The sequence below is a fragment of the Silene latifolia genome, chromosome 1 (genome assembly GCF_048544455.1).
Source record: "Silene latifolia isolate original U9 population chromosome 1, ASM4854445v1, whole genome shotgun sequence".
Taxonomy (NCBI): Eukaryota; Viridiplantae; Streptophyta; class Magnoliopsida; order Caryophyllales; family Caryophyllaceae; genus Silene; species Silene latifolia.
Window position 1 is genome coordinate 116,703,894 of NC_133526.1, and position 20,390 is coordinate 116,724,283.

Consider the following 20,390-nt stretch of genomic DNA (forward strand, 5'->3'; position numbering starts at 1 on the left):
ATCTCATTCGAGCGTGGCCACGTAGTTTCAGTCACCTCTCCTCGAGTGGCCTTAAGATATAAATATGACATGGGTGGACAATCATGTTGACCTATTTTCTTCGTTCGATACAGATCACAATGTCCCAGTAAATGCCCTTTAGCCTCCTTTTACGGCGTGACCTAGGACAAGAACCAAAGCCACCGGAAAACTGTACCAACTTAGACAAATAGTCGCAAGTCTAAAGAATTGACTCGAAGGAATAAATAGAAGTCCTTGCCACGACCTAGCAACATGAGGGTTCTATAAATAGTCACTGTCTAACAGAATGTCTCTACAATCTGCCTATGTAATCGACAAGTCATCCGTTATGAACATATGACTGTCAAGCACGCCATCAATTGCCTTACAATCTAGTTACTCCGAGACGTCACCTCATTAAGTAACTAGGGACAAAATACAATGTTAATCCAGTTCACTTAATAGGGTTCGATATTGTCACTACAACCTATTTGGATAAAACAAAGTATCTAAGTTCAGATAAAACTGAACAGAACAGTTTACATGATAAAACTCAAACGATAAATGTGATTATCATACATGAAATAATAAATACAATATCTTAATTATTACATCTCGCATAATCTACAATAGTTCTCGAATTCGTCTCAATCCCATAGAAACTACATGACCATCATCTTTCGTTTGAGACAATGACTTGGTTAAAGGATCAACGACATTATCGTCTGTCCCAACCTTACAAACTGTTATTTTCTTCCTTTTAATGAAATCTCTAATTACATGAAATTTCCTAGATACATGTCTAGACTTATTACTAGACTTGGGCTCTGTTGCTTGAAAAATTACCCCACTGTTGTCACAATAAATAGTGATAGGATCTTTGGCAGACGGAACTAATTTTAGTCCCTTCAAGAATTGCCGAATCCAAACAGCCTCCTTTGCAGCTTCAGATGCTGCGATGTACTCAGCTTCGGTTGTAGAATCAGCAGTCACAGACTCTTTAAAGCTACTCTAGCTTATTGCTCCTCCATTAATCAAAAAGACAAAACCAACTTGGGATTTAAAATCATCCCTATCTGTATGTAAACTAGCATCCGTGTAACCACTTACACGTAACTCAGAATTTCCTCCAAATATTAAGAATGAATCCTTAGTTCTTCTCAAGTACTTAAGGATATTCTTAACGGTTATCCAGTGACTCTCACCTGGATTTTATTGATAGTGATTTGTCATACTCAAAGCATATGAAATGTCGGGACGAGTGCACATCATGGCATACATGATCAATCCAACGACGGAAGCGTAGGGGATCGATTTCATGCGCTCAATATCCTTAGGCTTAGTAGGACACTGTGACTTACTCAAATTATTCCACTACCCGTCGGTAGAAACCCTCTCTTAGAGTTCCTCATATTGAATCGGTCAATAATCTTATCAATATAAGCTTCTTGACTCAATGCCAACATCCTTTTAGATCTATCTCGATAGATTCGGATACCAAGGATGTGCTGAGCTTCTCCCAAATATTTCATTTTAAAATGATTTCCCAACCACTCCTTAATAGAATTAAGCATTGGTACATCATTTACAATGAGTAGTATGCCATCCACATACAAAACCAAGAAAAGAACTTTACTCCCACTAAACTTCATGTATAAACATGGTTCTTCAACACTTCGAGAAAAACCATATTATTTAACGACGTGATCAAAGCGATGATTCCAACTCCTAGAAGCTTGCTTAAGACCATAAATAGATCTCTTAAGTTTGCATACTTTGTTAGGATTTTTAGGATCCACAAAACCTTCAGGTTGTGTCATATACACTTCCTCTTCCAGAAATCCATTCAGGAAGGCGGTCTTGACATACATTTGCCATATTTCATAGTCATGAAATGCGATCCGAATAGATCTTATCATAGCAACAGGTGCAAAGGTTTCATCATAGTGTAAACCATGAACTTGTGTAAAACCTTTTGCAACCAGTCTAGCTTTGTAGACATCTTTATGTTCATCTATGCCGATTTTAACCTTAAATATCCACTTACACTGAAGAGGTTGCACCTTATTAGGTAAGTCAACCAGGTCCCACACCTGATTATCGTACATAGAATCTATTCCAGATTGTATGGCTTCAAGCCATAATTTAGAGTCGGGACTAGCAATAGCAGCTCTGTAGGTAGCAGGCTCATTACTTTCTAATAGCAATACTTCATAATCACCATCATCTTCAATAACTCCCAGATATCTATCAGTTTGGCGACTAGCCCTGCTTGACTTCCTAGGAACAATAGTTGAGCCAGATGATGAAGGAACATCTTCCTCTATTGTCTCCTCAGTTTGTGGCCCTTGAACTTCTTTAAGTTCAAAATTTCTCTCACTATGTCTTCTAGAAATAAATTCCTTTTCTAGAAAGATAGCCTCACGAGCCACAAACACTTTGTTCTCGTTACGGTTGTAAAAATAATAGTCGCGCGTTTCCTTTGGGTAGCCTACAAAGATACATTTGTCAGAACAAGGGGCTAGCTTATCGTCAGAATTGTTCTTGACATAAGCATCGAAACCCCATATTTTCATGTATGACAAATTCGGGACCTTCCCTTTCCATATCTCATATGGAGTTTTTTCGGTTGCTTTAGTTGGGCTTTGGTTGAGTGGTCAAATAGCAGACAAAATGGCAAACCTTGAAAATAAGTCTGGTAACTCAGATTGACTCATCATAGAATGAACCATATCTAATAAGGTTCAATTTCTCCTCTCGGCCACACCATTTAATTGTGGTGTGCCAGAGGGAGTTAACTGAGATACAATACCACAGTATTTAAGGTGAGAAACGAATTCATTACTTATGTATATGTGGACATGGCCCACCTGCAAGCCCACTTTGATCTGTGGACACACAGCGGTCTTTTGAAAGCCACGCTCGACGGCGTAAAAATGCTTTCGACCGGATCGTTTTAGATCGGTCGGTTTCGTCTCGGTAAGGGTCTCAAAGCGATTAGAGGTGTTCGGAGTCGCCACCAAGCATTTGTGGGATGCTTGGAACCCGTTCGAAATCCACTTTATACCTCGGTCAAATCGAAGCACAAAGCAGCGTTTGACATAGGTACTAAAGATAAGGAAATCGTCCATCTTTAGCATCCTATCTCTAGAATGACTCTCGTACGCCCTGGATAAGTTCGTCCACTATCCAAAGTTTCTGAGTAAGAGGTGAAGGTACGTATTGGGAAGCCCTTTAATCAGACACCCAATCCCGCCCGCGTTAGCGGCCTCTACTGATCGATCTTGGTTGGTTGAATGCAAAAGTTGATAAAATGGTTTAAATTCATGAATGCGCATCCAATAATTTAAACCTAACATGTGAGAGCTTTCTAAGTCGGTTGATTTAATCCAAGTATCAAGTATAAGATGTCGAGTTGGATTAATGATTGATTTGCATGCAAGACGGAAATTAAACATCCATTTACCGTATTAGGTTTAGGGTGTATAACATGATCCATTTGTCTTAGTAAGGCATTTTGCAAATATGATTTTGTATAATCAAATAGTCATCTGATCCGTCCTATATCCGGGCTAACCGGAGTCGGGATCGTCCTAGATTAATGCTGGAAGGGAACATGCCATGTACCAGACGGCTATATGAGGCGCGAGCCAGCCGGCGATACAAGGGGCCTCCCTCTGGTTTTGAAAATGAGAAATGGAGGCCCTGTTTAGGCGCGGGTTAGCCCACGGTTTATGTGCCGTGTTCTGACCTTTTAGAAAATGTTATAAAACGTGTTGAAAATGGGTATTTGAACCAGGTTTGATTTGAAGGGGTCGTTTAGACCGCATTTGTTGATTTGAAGAACTAGACTCGAATAATCATCATTATTGGGATAATATTCGGTGTCGGGTTCGACTTGACAAACTTGACATGAATAGTTTTGAAAATAATTATGGACTAATTGTTTTAAGTCCATTTGAATATAATTAGTCGATACTCATCATCGTACCCGGGTTAAAATCCGGCATGGTATGTAGAACCAAGGATGACTTTGTGTTGGTAACTAATACATTTATTTGAAAATGTAAAGAAATGAAATAAAAGGTTTTAAAATACCTTTTAACTGTCATTAACCAAATATTATCACTGAAATACGGATTTAACCGTCATGGTATGAGGAACCAAGGGTGAAAAATATTTTATGGTTAAAACAAATGAAATAAAATAAAAAGGGTTCGAAAGTATTTGGAATGGTGAAAACCGATTACAAATGTGAAAATGAATTAAAAGGAAATGACGAGAACAAACATGGTTGATCTCTGGTCTGAACACCCCATTTAGGCGCGGGTAAGCTGGCGACCTAAGGGGCTTCTGCCTCAGACCAAAAATCAGTTTTGGCTCATTTATTCCAAGTTTTGGTTCATGTTATGCACGTTTTAGCATGTTATAGTCATGAAACAAATGAAAACATAATAAAAGAGGATTTTTACACCCTCATACTTACATGTTTGGTTATGGCGAGTAACCGACGTAAGTGTAACAACTCGTTTGATCGGAAAAAACTCGGTTTAAAACCGTTTTGGTAAGTAAAAAGAGTGTTTTAATATTAGTGACGGTGTAGTGGTCAAAGTGGTCGGTCAAGTGATTTAATGCACGATGACAGTACCAAACAATGTGTAAGGCTTGTGTTTACGATCGGTAGGTCGTAAATACGCGTCGGGTTGTGACTTAAGAAGTCGAGTATAGAAGTTTAAGGGAGATGTGAGGGGGCGGACTCTCGCGTGAATCTCAAATGGGTGGCATTTGAGGGGTATTTATAGGAGAATGAGTGGTTGTGTGAGTTTTGAGCGACGTGGCCACTTGGGCTGCTCAAAGAGGCGCGAGCCACGTTGCGGTTCTTCGAGTTGTGTTGTCACTTTCACAACAAACGCAATCATGATTTGTTCTATCCTAGGTTTTGTAGTCACATGTTTGGTACTTGACCAACATGAATCCGGTAAAACTTAAGGTAGAAGGTTTGAAATGTTTTGTTTTTGGTGGTTGACTCGGTTTGACTCGTTGCTGGAGTCGGGATTTGAATTTTTGAGTCGGTTTTTGGTCCGGTGTCGGTTTTGACTCTAGTTAGTGTCATTGCTACCCCGTCGTCGTGCATTAAACACTCCAGGTATTTTAGAAATGTTTTAAAATGTTTTATTTTCGAAATCGTTTTAAGTTTTCCGACGTAAAGTTGTACACAAACTGTCGATCAAACGCCGCGATTCCAAAACATGTTGTAGTCCGATAATCATCGGGTGTTTGTTGGATTCTCAGCAGATCATCGGTATCTGAGCCCCCACTTTGACTGAGGCTTGGACAGGGCGAAAGTCAAAGTAGAGCCCCCAGGTCAATCGAAGATTACAACCTGGAGACCCAAGCGACGTCGAGGCGGCTCGAAAGAATTCGGGCCAAGGACCTGCCAACGGGAAGGGCGACGCCAAGGCGACTCGAGGGTACGAGCCAAGGACCTGTCGTCGGGAATAATTTAGAGTCTGCCGACTATCCGTGTGGGTCGTTTAAAGTCCATTAGACTACGTACAAAGGCTCGCCAGCCATAGGAAGGAGTCATACCTGAGGCATCTTCGGATATGTCCTTGCACGTTTGCGGATAAAGGCTCGCCAGCTGTTGTAAGGAAATGTACCCGAGCCATCTTCGGGATCTGTCCTTAAATGTCTGCGGACAAAGGCTCGCCAGCTATGATAAGGAAATGTACCCAAGGCATCTTCAGGATCTGTCCTTGACGTGCTTGCGGACAAAGGCTCGCCAGCTAATGGTAAGGAAATGTACCCGAGGCATCTTCGGGATCTGTCCTTGGATGTTTGCGGACAAAGGCTCGCCAGCCAATGGTAAGGAAATGTACCCGAGGCATCTTCGGGATCTGTCCTTGACGTGTTTGCGGACAAAGACTCGCCAGCCAATGGTAAGGAAATGTACCCGAGGCATCTTTGGGATCTGTCCTTAACGTGTTTGCGGACAAAGGCTCGCCAGCCAATGGTAAGGAAATGTAATCGAGGCATCTTCGGGATCTGTCCTTGGATGTTTGCGGACAAAGGCTCGCCAGCCAATGGTACGAAAATGTACCCGAGGCATCTTCGGGTCTTTCCTTGACGTGTTTGCGGACAAAGGCTCGCCAGCCATGAGGCGGTCGATTAATGGACCGTGAGAATAGCCGCGTCAAATGGGCTTGTTTTGAAAGTAGCGAACTCGTGATGCCGCTGTGGAAATAGTGAATTTGAATTTTCACTATCACTGTTTTTTTAAATGAGCGGGTTCCACGGGGAAGCCCCCTGCTGGCATTTGAAGGAATAGTGAATTTGGGATATTCGGTACTCGTTGTTTTTCTTTGAATTTGAAGTGGCGGTTTCGATCGCCGTTTGTTTGAATTTTGAAGGAAATAGCAAATTTTAAATCTGCTATTACGTTTGAAGTGACGGTTTATGTGCCGCCGTTGACATTTGATGGAAATAGTGAATTTGGAATCTTCACTATTATTTGAAGTGACGGTTTATGTGCCGCCGTTGACATGTGTGGTGAAAATAGTGGAATTCAATTTCCAGCTATTATTTTAAAAATGACGGTTTTAATTGCCGTTGTTTGAAAATTTGAAGAAATAGCGATTTTGAATTTTCGCTATTATTTTTGAAATTTTTGAAGGAAAATAGTGAATTTTGATTTCACTATTATTTTTGAAATTGGCGGTTTTGATCGCCGTTTGTTTGAAATTTTCGAAAATAGCGAATTTAAATTTTCACTATTTGTTTTTGTCTTTGAGAAAATGACGATTTTTAATATCGTCAATGAAAATCCGAATTTTGTTATGTGGAAATTGGGCTAAAGCCCAAAATTCGCTGAAAGGGTAAGAGACGCATGATTGAGGCGCGAGCCACCTGGCGAACCAAAGGGGCTTCCCTTTTTTCTGTAAAAAGACGCGAGGTACGACTGCATCTCATTCATCATTTCGTCTTCTCCAAATTTCGACAAAACAAGCCAAAATCGCCATTGTTGGACCTTCTAGCTCGCTTGAATTCGTGCCATCATCAACAATATCATTTCAAGGTATGTATTTCTTCTTGAATTCATTTAAATTTGTTGATCTTTAGCTTGATTGAATTAGGGCGGAATTTTACCCTAAAAAATCGAATTGGGCGTTTTTGATTGAGCCTATTTCGAGTGAAATTGATGCTTGCATTAGGTTAGAAACCTGTTTAGGAGTATAGGGGTGCTTTTAGTTTGCATTTTGGTCCCCGTTCCCGCTCCCTATGCTTGAAAAACGTGAGTGAGGTGAGAAACCGTCTCATTTAGCAATGCCACGTTTATTTGCTTGGATAGTGGGTCCCACTAGGTTGCATTGTAGTTGGGAAAACCCGTATTCGCCATTTATGGACCTTTGCTGGGTATTGTGGGCAAAATTGGATTTTTGCCTTTTGTGACGGTCTTATGTCTGACAAAACAAGCACCCGTTTGAGCTTGAATTGAGTCAGTTTGCCTTGAAATGGACCTTATTGATAATTTAGGTCAACTTGGGGCGCGATAAAATCACGTTTGCCTTTTTGCGGTCGTTTTTGAATTTTTGACCGGTTTGGGCTCAAATTAGCGTATGAATTGCCTTTTTGAGCCGTAGAAAAATACCCCATTGTGTCGGGAATGTATTTTGGTTTGTTGGCGGACCCTGTAGGGGTCTTGAAATGCCGTTTTTTTTCTGGTTTTTACTCGTCTTTTGCCTGAAAAGATGGGCGAGTCGTTTTGTGTTTGTTTGTTTTTTTGTGAATTGTTTCGTTTGGTTGGATTTTGGGCGGGATTGCCCTTGTTTTGTATTGCAGGTTGTTGTGTTTTTTTTGCTGATTTTTTTTTTGATTTGTCCATTTCATGCTGTCGTAATGCCGAAATTTCGTCTGACGTTTTTTTGTTTGTTCTTTTGATCGCAGGGTATCGTTTGGGACCTATGGGGTCCGTTGTTGAGGTTTTGGAGGAGGAAAACGATCCTGGAGGGGGAGAGACGACTGTTTTTTGTTACAGGCTTGGTTGTGTTTCTGCCTGGCGGCTTTTGCCCGGCCAATGATCGGGTACCGATCGTCGGTCGTTGCCTGCGGAGGTCCGGATGTCTGATGAGTGGGGTTCAGTACGAGTGTGTTATCCCATGTTGCTGCTTTCGATTGCTGTTGAATTCAGCTGAATGGGGTTCAACATCGGGGTAACATGCTAAGTTACGGTCCTCGGTTGTCGTATCGTCCAAAATCTGCCAGGCACCATTTTTGTTTTTGTCGTGGAGCAGGAACGAGGTATTACCGTCATGGTAACCACCTCTGCTTCCGTTGTTGCTCCCCTGTCTCTTGTGTTGCTCCCTTTCTTTCTTGTTTGAGAGGATAGAGAGTGCTTAGTTCAGTAGGTGGCAGATAGCCCCCAGTTCGTTGTCTTAGGCCAGTGTCTGTATGATAGACGGTTGTACTGGATCCTGTTTGTACGGTCAGTTGTTCGTATCAAACGTGTCTCGATGTATTTTGCGTGAGACGGTTTGTATATATGTGTTTTTGGATTGTGGTTCATTTTGTGACTTTTGGCTTTTTTGTGTTGTGTTTCGCAGGAGCGCTGTCGGCTGTCGATTCTCCTTTTGCTTTGCACTAGTTCCTGCATCGTTAGTGTAGAAAACAGGCAACAGGTAGGACGTATGCATAATCGTAAACACGTAAAAGCATTTGATTGAAAACAAAATTAACCAAGATGACTTGAAGTTAAAATTGAATTTTGAAATTTGAAATTGAATTTTGAAAATTTCGCGTCGAGTCGTCACGTTCGGAATTCAAAAGGAGTTGATTTGAAAATTTGAGCAATTAACTCGTGTTGTGAATTAAATTGCCTCGAAATAATTGGAATTGATTTGAGACTCGAAAAATTCAAACTCAAACCGTCGGGGATGAATTTTTAGAAAAGGATTTTTGCGAGTGTATTTGTCTTTTGATTTTTGAGGTCAAGACTCGAATTTGTGAGTGCTTGAATTTTTGAGGAAAATTGACGTCGTGTTATAAATTTTCGATTTTGATTTTTGATGGAAAATTGCGAAAATTCGAAAAAGCGAAAAAAGAAAAATTCGGCATTTCGACTGACATGGAAACGATCCATCGCGGATCGGGGCGACTAGCCCTTCCCCCCTGAAAAAAAGAAAGAAAAATCCGTATGTTTAAAGCTGCGTCATGAAAACCGTGTCGGATTTCGTAAAACGCGAAAACAAGAAAATGTGAGTGTGAGGAAACACGAAAAAGTCCTGGATCATCCCGAAGAGGCGCGAGCTTCTTGGCGGGAGGTTTGAGGTGTCAGGAGAAAACACAAGTTGAAAGAGACAAGTCAACAGCGGGAATTCTGGAAAATCCTCAAAGAGGCGCGAGCCACCTGGCGATGGAAGCCAGCTTTCCTCCTTTTCTGAAAAACGCGCTGATCATTTTGTATAAATAGGGACGTTTGCGCTTCATTGTTTCATCATCCGAAACACAAAATCATCTCTACAAAACCTCTTCTTCTTCCACAAAAATATTTCATGGATGCTTTTGAGAACGCATTGCGACAATGGTGCCAGGATTTGTCGCCTCCCGAAAAGTATCAACTCGTTTGCATGGGAGTTGGTCAATTGTTGGTGCTTCGTCAAGTCAAGGTGCAACCTTCATTTCTTGAAGCATGTTCTCGGTTTTGGGATTTGAAACACCATGTTTTCGTTTTCCCGAAAGGTGAGGTTTGTCTTCTTGCCGAAGAAGTTGGAGCCATTGGCGGGTGATCGGGTTGTGTCGCGGTGCTTCCTCCGACTCGGTTGTCCTATAAGGAGAAATTCCGTTCTATGTTGGGCTTGTCAACAAGCCAAATTAACTTTCTTCTTGCTCCACATGGTGTGGACATGTTGGCTCTTATCAACATCTTTTCAAACCGATTAGATGCTAATGTCTCGGAGGTGGCTAGGAGAAGGGCTCTTGCATTTTGTCTTGTCCATGTGTACCTCGTTGTTGATGTCTTGAAGGAGGGGCCAAAATGTTATGATAGCATGCCCCTTATTCATGTGATTGAGCAAATGAAGCATTGTAGAGATCCATCGTGGTTGGTGCTTGGAGAGATTATCCAAGCTTTGGATAAGGAAGGCTCTTGTGGAGAAGCTCCCTCTTTCGGATCCCCGAGGATCCTCCAAGTGTGGCTATTGGAGAGGCTAAGGTATGTAGAGCCTCCGGTTGATTCTTCTTCTTATTCCTTCCGTCACCTTACCATGAGGAAGAAGTTGTACCCAGATAGTTTTGCTTCCACCTGATGTGACCATAATTGGAGCATATTTAGTCCCCGAATTAGCCTTGTTCCCATGCTTTTTAGTGCATATTTGGGTCATTTATTGTCTTTAGTTCTTTGTTTTGCATATTCTTTGAGGTTTTGTGTCCTTGGTAGGAAAGGAGTGCAAACCTTGCATTTTCACGGCAAAATGAGACTAAATTGATTGAATTCAATGACCAAGTATCAAGGAGAGACAAGATTAGAAGGCCTTTGTACATACTATAGTAAATGGGCAATGATGAGAAAAGATCCTTGCATCCCCGAGGAAATCCCCAAGGATTTTATGAAGAAAAAGGAAGAAAAGAAGAAGAAATGAAACTGGACAGCAATCCGTGCGGATTGTCCTGAAGACGCCCGTCCTCCACCTTCACAATCCGTGCGTCTTCACTCCAAGACGCCCGGGCAGCAACACCAGAAGACGCCCGTCTTCTCCCCAAGACGCCCGGGCAGAGACCCACGAATCCGGCCGTCCCGTGTTAAAGACGCACGGATTCCAGGACAGAGCATTTCGTCTTCTTCAATCTTCAAGAAAGATGCCCATCCTTCCAAAAATACCGGTGTTTCCTTAAGTAGGGACTTAATCGTCATTTAAGCCCTTAGTTAACCCTAATTCCTAAACCTAATCCCCACTATAAATACCTCATTAGTCTAATTAGAAGAGCATGTTCTTCTTAGCAATCTTTAGTGTAGTTAATATTAATCAAATCTCTCTTTAATATTGTAATCAACAATTAATCAAGTTCTAATACAAGTTTTATTTCCTTAATCTCTCTCTTGTTCATCCTTTATTTTGGGTAATTGAAGATTATTTGGGTTATTATTGGGAGATTGACAATCTCTCAATCAAGCATCAAGTACTTCTTTTATTCTTTGCTTTATTATTGGAATCATTAGTAGGTATAATTCTCTTAATCCCTTTTTAATTATTGCTAATTACTTTCATTTATTCATCATGTTTCACTTTGTTGGTATGATTGACAACCTTGCTAGCATGTTCAACATGATAATGAGTGAGTAGTCATTTAGCTAGGGTTATTGGGTAATTAGGGGAAACCAACATGGGGAATGATTCATGCTTAAATTAATATGCTTTCATGGTTTATTTGCTTGCTTGTTATGATCTCAACTCATGCACATGTTATGTTTGATGAAATGCGAGCCTATGAATCCTTGCATTTTTTACCCATCACCTATCTTTTCAATGAGACTTGTAAGACATAAACCAACTCGAGTCTCATTAGACCATGCATGTTGTTGAGTAGGGAAGACTAAGTCGACTTGTAGGTGTTGTACAATCTAATCGATTCGGCTCCGGGACCCAAACTTTCCTAGGATTGTAAGATATAAACCAACTCAATCCATCATAACAATGATTGCTTGCTTATAATTTGAGAACATGTTTGTATGATCAATTCCCATGAATCCCCTATGACCCCATGATACCCTAGTGCTTTTTATCAATTGTTTACAACCCTTTTAATTCATCTTGCTTGTTTACTTTCATTGTTATTTAGTTTAGTGACCTTCTACATCAACCCCAATTGTGACACCCCTAAGACACCACTAGTTGCAATAGAAATCTCATCTCAATTCCCGTCCCTTGGGATCCGACCTTTACTTGCCTCTTTACTAATTGTAGAGTTGTTGGTGAAGTTATAAATGGTGTTTTGGTCTAGGTTCTCCTAACGACAAGTAACCGAAAAGATTAGTGTCCGACCAAAAATGGCGCCGTTGCCGGGGACGGTGTTAACTTGATTTATATTTTCATATATTGTTATTAGTTGTGTCTTTCTTCGCCTTGGGGAAGTAAAACTCCTCAAGGTTTGTTCTAATTGTTTTCGAGTTGTTTGATATTTTGCATGTCTAGAAGTTCACAAGGTGACTTGTTACCTTTTGATCGTGAAATTGAAAGAACTTTGACAACCAATAGAAGACTTGCTAGGAGAAATTTGAGAGGTGTTAGTGAGGTTATTCAACCAACTATTGAGTTCATCAACCCTTTTGCAAGAGAAGGTGAGGAGAACCCAACACAAAATCCAACACAAAATCAACCCACAATGCCTAAATTTTCATCACATTAAGTACCCACCGAGGAGAACCTACCCAATGGTACTCCCACACCACAACATCTAACCGGAAATTTTATTGCCAAATCCGCATTTATCCAATTAGTCGAAAGAAGCCAATTTGGGGGGATGCCTAGTGAAGACCCTCATTCTCATATGAAGGCTTTTTGCGATTATTGTGATGCGATTTCTCAAACCGGTGTAACTCAAGACCAAATTCGATGGGTCTTATTTCCTTTTTCTCTAATTGGCACCGCGAAACAATGGTTGAAAAGCCTTGATAAGGCTACTCTCGGAATTGATTCTTGGAAGAAGTTGGCTCTAGCTTTCTACAAAAAGTTCTATCCACCGAAAAAGACTAACATGCTAAGAGCTCAAATTACGGGTTTTAAGCAAAGGGATGAAGAATCTTTGTATGAAGCTTGGGAGCGGTTCAAGAGAATTTGTCGCTCATGTCCTCATCATGGGCTTAGCGAGTGGTTCTTGGTACAACAATTTGGAACGGTCTATATGAAGATTCAAGGAACATTCTTAACATGGGATCAAATGGAATGTTCACCGAAGTTGATGACAATCAAACTTGGAACAAAATTGAGGAAATGGCGGTCCATAACTCACAATATAGTAGACCTCGCAAGGCTACTAGAGGAGGAAAGCATGAAGTGGACTCCGTTACTCGATTGGGTGCTCAACTTAGTGCTCACATTGATACCATCAATTTAAAGTTTGAAAAAGCTATGGCTAGACTTGAAGAAGCCTAAAAATCACCAAAGCATCATGTTAATGCCATGACGGCATCTTCATCAATCCCAAGTGGGATATGTGAGAATTGTGGAACTTTGGGACATGACCAAAGTGAATGTAGGGGAACAAGTGAACAAGTGAATGCTTTCCAAGCATACAAGAGTGGTACCCCTTATTCAAACTATTACAATGAAAACACCAAATTCCATCCAAATCTCTCATACAAAAGCCAAAATGTTCAAAACCCTCAAACAACATACACCCCACCTCCCATGAGAAACCAAAATCAAAGACCCTTTTACAACCAAAACCAAGGTTACCAAAATCAATCTCCTTACAATCAACAAAATGACCAAGGTTTTGATGTTCAAAAAGTGGTCCTTCAAATGCAAAAGAATCAACAAGAGTTTTTCACTCAAATGCAAAAGGATAGTCAAGCAAAGGAAACCACCATCAACAACATCCTAGCTCACACCAAAATGTTGGAAACCCAATTGACTCAACTAGCATCTTCAAGCTCACAAAGACAAAAGGGGCAATTACCACCTCAAGGTAATCCCCCAAGACATGAAACGGTTAGTGCCATTCACTTGAGAAGTGGTACAAGGTATGAAGCACCGAAGAAGCAAGTTGAGGATGAAGTTGTGGAAGCTAGTGACAAAGAAAAAATTGTGCAAAACTCCAAGGATGGAGAACCATCACAAGAAGAAATTTCAAAGAAAAATGAAGACAAGGTCAAGGAGAAGGAGCCCATTGTGATTAGACTTCCTTTTCCAAGTCGTCAAGCCAAGCCCAAATTTGATGACCAACTTGGAAAATTTATGGAAATTGTGAAGAATTTGGAAGTCTCAATTCCTTTCACGGAATTAATCAATCACATGCCGGCCTATGCGAAATACATGAAATACATCCTCACAAAGAAGAAGTTGATCCGGAAGCTTGAGACTATCGCCTTCACTAAGGTGAGTAGTGCAATACTTCAAGGGAGTTCACCTCCAAAACTCAAAGATCCGGGAAGCTTCTCAATTCCGTGTACCATTGGCGACACCACGATCAACAAAGCCTTATGTGATCTAGGGGCTAGTGTGAGTGTTATGCCGTACTCGGTGAGTAAAAGGTTGGGGATGGGAGAGCTTAAATGCACTAATATCACACTCCAAATGGCCGATAGATCGACGAAGACACTATTAGGGATATGGGAAAATGTTCCCGTACGAATTGGGAAATTTTTCATCCCGCTGGACTTTGTCATTGATGACATGGAAGAAGACTCCAACATTCCGATCATTCTAGGAAGACCTTTCTTACAAACCGCGGGTGCGGTGATTGACGTAAAACATGGAGAGCTCACTCTAGAAGTGGGAGATGAGAGCATAACTTTCAATCTTGACAAGACCATGAGAGTTCCCCGTTTGCATGAACCATGTTTTATGATTGATCATTATAGCCGGAAGGATGATAGGAAGAAGTCGGAACTCCAATGGAAGAAGAAAATTGAAGATGCTCCATTCAAAGAGCAAGTGAATTATGACAAAGAGAGCTTGAAAAGCTCACCAAAGTCAAGCAATGAAGAAGATGGCCTCATAGGCCAAGACAAGAAATTGGGAGAGTTGTCTCTATCAACTCAAGAGATCTTTAGTGATCAACTAGATGAAGTTTGTGGTCTTTGGGACGATGAGTTTGAAGGGATTTTCAATCCCTATATTGGTAATGCTATCGATCAAGACCGACAACAAGGGCAAAGATCTATTGAAGATCTTTATCATGACAATGAACAAGCTTTTGATTACTTCTTCAAGGTGTTGAGCAACATCAACAACACCTTGGACATGCCCCCATGACATCTCACTAAAGATGAGAGTTTGGTGGAGTCCTCCCTAAACCACCATTTGTAAATATTTCTAACTCCCTAACTCGCATTTTAATTCTCATATTGCATTGTTTGTCATTTTTGGATATTTATGCCTTGATCAAGATAATTATCATTTTTGAGAGAAGTGAGGGAGGGACTAATGATTTCAATTGATGTGTAGTGCTTTAGCTTTGTGTGGGGATAGCAATTGCCTAGGCTATCCATGCCTTAGTAGTGCCCCCACAATGAAGAACACGGGAATTTGAAGAATGGAAAATGACACGGGATATGCAAGTACACGGATGGAACTGAATCTGGATAAAAGGGGCAGAATTCGCCCGTCTTCAGGCAACCCGGGCGTATTTGTCACAAGACGCCCGTCTTCATGAGCTGAATTTTTGAAATTTTGGGACTGTTAACAAATTCGGGCATCCTGCAAAAGAATCTGCCCGTCCTCAGAAAGACGCCCGTCCTGCAAGAGAAGACGCCCGTCTTTTTGGTTGAGAAAAACAAGAAAATTTTCGGGAAAGGAATCCGCCCGTCTTCACTGAAAGACGCCTGTCCCGCAGCTGAACAATCCGAGCGTCTTTGCTGAAAGACGCCCGTCTTTAGGCGAGATTCCTGAAGCCCAGAACTGGCAGAATCCGAGCGTCCCGAAGGAAATCTGCCTGTCTTCCCCCTGCAATTCAAATTTTTCGTGTCTTTTATAAACCCCCTCTCATATTCATTTCTTCATTCCTTCATTCAAAACACTACCCATAAACCCCAAAACTCAAAAACCCTCATCCTCTCCATCACAAAAACAAGATTTCCTCAACTACATTCATCAAAATCAAATCAAAACATCCTTTCAACAACAATTAATCACTCCTCTTCCAACAAAAATCAAACCAAGCACCAAAATCTTCAACCTTTGAGTCGATTTTTGAAATTATAAAGGCAAAGCCTTTCATCTTAAAATCGATTCGGGTATACTTGGAAATTGAAGATTTTCACTCTTTTCTTGGTTCAAGCATCAATGGCAAGGACTAAAGGAGCAACAAAGGCACCAAAAGCAAAGGCACTCTCAACAAGACAAAAGAGTCTTCAAGCAAAGAAAGCTTCATTGGCTATGGTGGTAGCTAGCTCAAACTTAGGAAGTGCAACAACAACAACCTCCCTTGGAAGCAACAACATCTATTACTCCGGAAATTGCTCAACTTTCGAACTATCCAGAGGTAATTTTCACTTCTAACTCCCATAGGGAAACTTTTGCCAAGTATGCTAGAAAAGCCTTTCTATCCACCAAGTTTATTTGTAAAGATGCCTTGAATGAGTTGGGTGTCCTTGAACAAACCAAAGCCTTCTTTAAAGCCATGGGGTTGGAAAAATTGTTTGCTACAAAAGAATTGACATACCCCTCCCTTACCTTAGAATTCTTGAGTTCTTTGAAAGTTACTAAGGTAGAAGCAAGAGAAAACATCGAGTTCCGCCTTGCTAATGTTAGTAGGCATATGACCTTTGAGGAATTGGGTAATGTATTGGGTCTTAGTGATTCACCTAGTTATTTCAAAAATTTTGGTAAGTATGACCCCGCTCCTCTTTGGGAGGCGATTTCCGGAAGGAAATTTGAGAACTTTTATGCTAGTCGCGCTCTATTAGTCCACCATCCGGGCATTAGAGTGTGGCATAAGGTCATCGGAAATACCATTATTGCAAGAAAAGACACCAACCACTTTACCAAGCTCGATTGTATTCTTCTTGAGTCGGCCTTAAACGTTGGAAGGGAATTCACCAAGCCGTACAATTCTCTAAGGCTTTTGGTGCAAAGATGGCTAAATGTTGATTGTGGAAAGCAAGGCACCACGGTTATTGTGAATGGAGGTCTAGTCACTCTTTTGGCTAAGTTCTTTGATCCGAATTTCAACAAGGATGGCAAGTATGTAGCAAAGAAGGGTGGTCATCTCATTGATATGGATGCTATGATCATCAAGTACAAGTGGGTTACTCATAACCCTCTTGACACCAAGTATGGGTGGCTCACAAGTGAGGCTAGATCTTTTACTTTGCCTTCCAAGATATGCCGTTTGAGTGTTCATAGAACCAACTACCTCCTTCCTCTCTCAAAAGAAGCCGAATACATTATCCGACAACAAAAGGGTGAAATTGAAATGCCCTCCTCTTCCATTGTCACACCACCCTATCCTTTCAAGTACCAAGAGTTCAAACCCGAAGGTGTTGAAGCAAGCAAAGATTATATGACTCTTCTTATGCAAGAGATGCACAAGCAAGCTTTTAAGGATCGGGAAGATGCTTACTTAGCCCAATATCCACCCCTCCTTCATTTAGCTAGGCAGGGACTACTTGATCCTTCATGTGCTTTGCCTATTTGGGCGGATAGAGAGGGCTTCTTTCCGAGTGCATCTAGGGGTATTCCGGGTGATGATGAGGTTGTCGGTGATGAGGTTGTTGATGATAACATTGATAAAGAGGCTAGTGAAGAAGAAGAAGAGGACGATGAAGAAAGCAAGCAAGAAAGTGAAGAGGGAAGTGGTGATGAGTCCACTTCTATTGAGGAAGATGATGATAGTGATGATATGATGGAAGATTAGCAAGCTTTGGAGGCTCCTACCATCTTGAGGTTTGTCTATTTCTCTCTTTGTTTTATTTATTTATCTTGATCATGGTTGGTTGAGTCCTAGCACCATAGAGGACTAACACCTCGGCCCCATTGAGGTGTTCTTATTTTATTGTTCCCACTTTTGAAAATCCAAAATGACAATTTAGTTTCATGCATTGCATTTGTGTGCATGAACTACACCCAACCTTAGGACATTAGAAATAATGTCTAACTCGGTTTGGGGAAGTACATGCATACACAACGGGAGGTAATCTAAATTATCCTCTCCGTCATAAACAAAAACCTTGCATCATGTAGCGTAGATTAGTGTAGCTTGCATTTAGTGTAGAATTCATGCATCATGCTTGTATGATTTCCCATCATTTTGGCCATTGAGGACAATGCCCATATTAGTGTGGGGATGGGGAATTCTAACTTAACTTTTATTCAAAAATCCAAAAAAATTGAAAATTGCAAAAAAAAACTATAAAAATTTTAAAAATTGAAAAACCAAAAACAAGTTCATTTCCTTTGTAGTGTAGTCTTGTATATATTATTGTATATATTGTGTTTGTTTTTATCCTTGTTCACTTTGATCGACTACGCCACATCCGAGACATGAGGATATTGAAGACCGCATGGTATGATCTTTCCAATCTTCTTTTTCCTCCTTATGTTAATGACTATGTGGCTTTATTTTGATTGATGCGGTATAACAATGTGAACTAAGGACTTGCATTTAGTGTATATGTCATATTAGTTGGTAGAATCATTTGCATTAGGATGTTTATATGTTAGTTGCATCATGGCATGTAGTTGCATGTTAGAAAAAATTTGCGAAACCGTCTACTTGGGAAGTTTGACAAGTGTATATAGGCCCTAGTAGATGCTTTTTTCTTCTTAAGACTTTGCTTGTTAGAATACTTGTAAAACACCCTAGGATGTGTCATGCTAGTATCCTTTGACCCATGGATTAAGGCCTAGTCAAGAGTACCTTGTGGTGTGATAACTCCTTGGCTACCGTTTATTCCAAGGTGACCCTTGAAACCATGCATCTATCCATCCATCATCCATGTTCTACCACATTTTTGTCATCAAAGGGAATGGGCACAAAAAGAAATCAATGTGAGTTCAATGAAATGAAAAGTGAAAAAAAGTTTGCAAAAATGCATCAAATGAAAAGAGGAGCAAAAATAGAACTCCTAAAGCTTCAAATATAAGGTACCCTCACTACATATGGGGTGACTTTGAAAATGTTCAAAAGAAATGCAAAGAAAAGTTGAAAGTTGTCAAGTGTTGAAATGCCAAAAATAAAAAAGAATGGCAAGAAAGTGTTCTCAAATGTTATATGCCACATGAAATTGAGGGGAAAAACAAAAACAAAAGCAAACTCCCAAAGTGAAACTCAAATATCTATTGATCCCTTTATCCATCGTATCCATTTTTGTGCATGGTAGATAGGGGACGACCCTTCTTCTTGTCTAGGCCAGAGGGGGAATTCCGCGATCCTCCAGTGTTTCTAACACCATAGGGAGTCTACTCTTGACAAAAGCATTTAACGATTGAGGACAAAGGTACCCTAGCTTGACACAACTTGGAGGTGATTTATTGGTATCCTTCTAGGCTTAGTAGTTTGAACAAATTGCATCTATGAAGGAGTGTGTACCCTTGAATTGCTTCCCTTGTAGATAATTTCCGCCGCTTAGATGAGGAAAGTGGCTATTCTTTTGTAGATGCATCCATTACTTGTTTTGTGTGCTTAATGTTTGGATGTGTCGCCATTTTGGCAAGACCCACCTTGCCTTGCAAGAAGGCATCCTACCTCATGGTTGTCTTGTTGTGAGTAGAAGGAGCGGAGTGAGACTCGCTAATTGTCTCATATCGGCTATGTTATTAGGTTAGTTTAAATAATGGTCCTAGTCTTTGTCACCTCTTTACTCGGGACGAGAAAAGGTTCGGTTTGGGGATATTTGATGTGACCATAATTAGAGCATATTTAGTCCCCGAATTAGCCTTGTTCCCATGCTTTTTAGTGCATATTTGGGTCATTTATTGTCTTTAGTTCTTTGTTTTGCATATTCTTAGAGGTTTTGTGTCCTTGGTAGGAAAGGAGTGCAAACCTTGCATTTTCATGGCAAAATGAGACTAAATTGATTGAATTCAATGACCAAGCATCAAGGAGAGACAAGATTAGAAGGCCTTTGTATATACTATAGTAAATGGGCAATGATGTGAAAAGATCCTTGAATCCCCGAGGAAATCCCCAAGGATTTTATGAAGAAAAAGGAAGAAAAGAAGAAGAAATGAAACTGGACAGCAATCCGTGCGGATTGTCCTGAAGACGCCCGTCCTCCACCTTCACAATCCGTGCGTCTTCACTCCAAGACGCCCGGGCAGCAACACCAGAAGACGCCCGTCTTCTCCCCAAGACGCCCGGGCAGAGACCCACTAATCCGGCCGTCCCGTGCTAAAGACGCACGGATTCCAGGACAGAGCATTTCGTCTTCTTCAAGCTTCAAGAAAGATGCCCATCCTTCCAAAAATACCGGCGTTTCCTTAAGTAGGGACTTAATCGTCATTTAAGCCCTTAGTTAACCCTAATTCCTACACTTAATCCCCACTATAAATACCCCATTAGTCTAATTAGAAGAGCATGTTCTTCTTAGCAATCTTTAGTGTAGTTAATATTAATCAAATCTCTCTTTTATATTGTAATCAACAATTAATCAAGTTCTAATACAAGTTTTATTTCCTTAATCTTTCTCTTGTTCATCCTTTATTTTGGGTAATTGAAGATTATTTGGGTTATTA

General features: G+C 40.7%; 1 non-coding gene across 1 annotated transcript; it reads right to left on the minus strand.

Annotated features, from left to right (window-relative positions):
* Positions 1-12,747: 12,747 nt before the first annotated feature.
* Positions 12,748-12,854, minus strand: LOC141617988 (small nucleolar RNA R71). The gene has a single exon (XR_012531269.1). It is a non-coding gene; the product is annotated as a small nucleolar RNA R71 (small nucleolar RNA).
* Between the last annotated feature and the right edge of the window lie 7,536 nt (positions 12,855-20,390).